Source organism: Arvicola amphibius, chromosome 3 (assembly GCF_903992535.2).
Source record: "Arvicola amphibius chromosome 3, mArvAmp1.2, whole genome shotgun sequence".
Classification (NCBI taxonomy): domain Eukaryota; kingdom Metazoa; phylum Chordata; class Mammalia; order Rodentia; family Cricetidae; genus Arvicola; species Arvicola amphibius.
In genome coordinates, this window is record NC_052049.1 from 34,959,832 (window position 1) to 34,963,765 (window position 3,934).

Below are 3,934 nucleotides of genomic sequence, written 5' to 3' on the forward strand. Positions count from 1 at the left end.
GACATCAAAAAAAAAAACCCCACAAATAACCCAATTTAAAAATAGAGGGTACAAAGAATTTTTTTGTTTTTGTTTGTTTGTTTGTTTGTTTTTTCGAGACAGGGTTTCCCAGTAGCTATGGAGCCAGTCCTGGAACTCGCTCTGTATACTAGGCTGGCTCGAACTCACAGAGATCTGCCTGTCTTTGCTTCCTGAGTGCTGGGATTAAAGGTGTGTGCCACCACTACTTGGTGCAACAGAGAATTCTTGACAGAGGAATCTCAAAACGGCTGAAAAACAGTTTTTAAAAAAATGCTCAACGCTTCCTTTCCAGCCTTCGTCCCGGACCTTGCAGCCGCCGCGATGTTGATGCCCAAGAAGAACCGGATTGCCATCTATGAGCTCCTATTTAAGGAAGGAGTGATGGTTGTCAAAAAGGATGTCCATATGCCCGAACACCCCGAGCTGGCAGACAAGAACGTGCCCAACCTTCATGTCATGAAGACCATGCAGTCTCCGAAGTCTCGAGATTACGTGAAGGAGCAGTTTGCCTGGAGACACTTCTATTGGTACCTTACGAATGAGGGCATCCAGTATCTCCGCGGCGATTATCTCCACCTACCTCGGGAGATTGTACCTGCCACCCTGCACCGCAGCCGTCCTGAAACAGGCAGGCCTTGGCCCAAAGGGCCAGAGGGTGAGCGCCCGGCAAGACAAGATTCACAAGAGGGGAGGCAGGCAGAGACACCTACAGAAGGAGTGCTGTGCCCCCTGGTGCTGACAAGAAAGCCTAGGGCTGGGGCTGGCTCAGCCACTGAGTTCCAGTTTAGAGGAGGCTTTGGTTGTGGACGTGGTCAGCCACCACAGTGAGCTTGAAGACTGTTGTTTTGAATAAACTTTAAAGAAAAAAATGCTCAACATCCTTATCCATCAAGAAAATGCAAATGAAAACAACTCTAAGATTCCATCTTACACTTGTCAGAAGGTCTAAGATCTAAAACACAAGTGACTCCTCATGCTTCAAGGATGTAGAGCATGGGGAACACTCCTCTATTGCTGATGGGAGTGCAAACTTGTACAGAAACTTTGGAAATCAATATGTCAGTATCTCAGAAAATTGGGGATTGATATACCTCAAGACCCAGCTATACCACTCTTGGACATATACCCAAAGGATGTTCAATCATACCACAAGAACATTTTATCAACTATGTTCATAACAACTTTATTCATAATAGCCAGAAACTAGAAACAACCTAGATGTCCCTCAACCAAAGAATGGATAAGGAAAATACGGTACATTTACCCAATGGACTATTACTTAGCTAATTAAAAAAAAAAGTAATGTCTTGAAAAAGGTAGACAAATAAATGGAAGTAGAAAAAAATCCCAAGTGAGGTAAACCAGGCCCAGAAAGACAAGCATGGTATGTGTGGTATGTACTCACTTATAAGCAGAGAGTAGCTGTAAAGTAAATGATAATCATGTTACAATCCACAGTCCCAGAGAGGCTAAGTAACAAGCAGGGTTCAAAAGGAGAAGCATGAATATTCCTGGGAAATAGAATAGACAATGCTGGTAGATAGGATTGGGGGTGAAGTGGGGGTTAGGGGAATAGGGATGTGAATAGAGGATAGAGGGAGAGAGTACTGGGGAGACAACTGAAACTGGGGGGCAACTCAAGGCTAGAAACCTAGTGCAATGGAAGCTACCAGGAATCTACGAGGGCGACCTTAGCTAAAACTCCTTGCAATGGGGGACAAGGAGCTTGAATCGGCCATCTCCTGTAACCAGGAAGACTTCCAGTGAAGGGAATGGGACACCAACCCAGTCACAAAACCTTCCACCTACAATTTGTCTTGCCTGCAAGAAGTACTGGAGTAAAGGTGGCACAGAAATTGTAGGAGTGGCCAACCAATGACTGGTCCAGCTTGAGATCCATGCCAAAAGAGAGAGCCCACCCCTGACACTGCCTGGAGGGCCAGGATTCGGAGGCTAGATAGCCCAAAGATCTAGTAGAAAACTAAACACAACTAGATAAAAAGTCATGATATTCTGATATACTCATAGACTGGTGCCTAGCTCAGCTGTCATCAGAGAGGCTTCATCCAGCAAATGAAGGAAACAGATGCAGAGATCCACAGACAAACATTTTGCAGAGCTCAGGGAGTCCTGCTGAAGAGGGGGAAAAAGTATTGTAGGGAGCCTGAACGGGACTGACCTCTGCATGTGTTATAGTGTAGCTTCGCTTTCTTGTGGGATTCGTAACAGTGCAAGCAGGGGCTGTCTGACTCTTTTGTTTGCTTTTGGGTCCCTGTTTCTTATACTAGGTTGCCTCATCTAACCTTAATATAAGAGGCTGTGCCTAGTCATACTGCAGCTTGATAGGCCACATTAGGTTGGTATCCATGGGAGACCTGCCCTTTTATGAAGAGAAACAGAGAAGGAGAAGAAGGGAGAGAGGGGAAGTGGAGGTAGAGACTGGGAGGAGAGGAGGGAAGGGAAACTGGTTGGCATGTAAAAAGAAATTAAAACAAATATTATTAGATAAAGGTTAGATTCTGATATCAAAGGATAAAAGAATAAAATCTAAGAATATGTGTAGGATATAAAGAATATTAAAACTATGAAACTTTACTGAAAATAATAAAAGTACTTGAATTAACTGAGGAAGAACATATGCTTTTGAAGGCATTCTTCAATATTGTAACATGAAAATTCTTTCCTGTTTTAATGCAATAGGGCTTGGGACATGCATTTGCATAGCCTTACACTTTAAAGTGAAATAATGAATAATGAATATTTCTAAAATGAAATAATGAAATCCTAAATAATATGCCCAAGATATTTTTTGTAAAAATTAAATAGAAGCATATTGTACATAAAAGCATATCAGAAGTATACAATGAATTTTTCAGCTGTTTTTTAATTGCCTAAATCCCAAAGTTTATCTGAAATAAAAATGGAGCAATATAGTAATATATTACTCTTCTATAATATAACATAGTAATGTATAGTAATACCCATATTATTTCAATAAGAATGAAAGGATCAGTATCAGATCAGGACATTCTAAGACTAGTTCTCAGCACAAAGAAGATTTATTTGCCCCAAAAGCACAAAGGGCAGAGAATAAGAGGCAAAGGCAGGAGACAGAGGATAAGGAGAAGGGGAAAGGAACAAGGGAGAGGGGTTAGGGATATTTGTCCCAGAGGAGGACAAAAGAAAAAAAAAAAGACTAGCTCTGAATAGAAAAGAGACAGGTGTGGCCAATAAAAAAAATGGAGGTTTAAAGATAAAAGGGGAATCCTGTATTAGGATGGGTGTTTAATTTTAATTGAGCATGTTAATCGGGTGAGCCAAAGGGGATTTTTGATTACCATACTCAAATACTTTGATAGTTTCACCTTGGTGGTCAGCCTCAGGAGGAGGAAGTGTCCAAATAAGGGACTAGACCGTGATGGCTAGCTTTGGGAGTGGAATCTAATATTATTTTATGGGGGAGAAGAACAAGGCCTGCCAGAGCCGTGCCCGCCGTGCTCGAACTGGGCAGAGTCCCTCCAAAGACGACACTAATTTGAAACTACCACAGCACTATAGAAATCAGTATGAAACAGAAATTCAAAAGACAAACTAAAGAGTAGATGCACCAAAAATGTGGTAAGTGGAGTGTTTTAAGCTGCTAAGTTGATAGACCTAGAAAACAGTGTTAGGCTAATTGTGATACAAGTATGTAGTGAGGAGCTGCGGGCCGCGTTCCCGCTGCCCGGCTCCTGGCCACCCGGCTAGCTTTACCCGAAATAATTACACAGAAACTGTATTCTTTTAAATACTGCCTGGCCCATTATTTCTAGCCTCTTATTGTCTAAGTCTCACATCTCTTGCTTTAACCCATATCTAATAATCTGTGTAGCACCACGAATGGTGTCTTACCGGGAAAGATTCAGCATGTCTG

General features: G+C 42.1%; 1 pseudogene; it reads left to right on the forward strand.

Annotated features, from left to right (window-relative positions):
* Positions 1-342: 342 nt before the first annotated feature.
* LOC119810695 lies at positions 343-849 on the forward strand (annotated as a pseudogene).
* Positions 850-3,934: the final 3,085 nt, after the last annotated feature.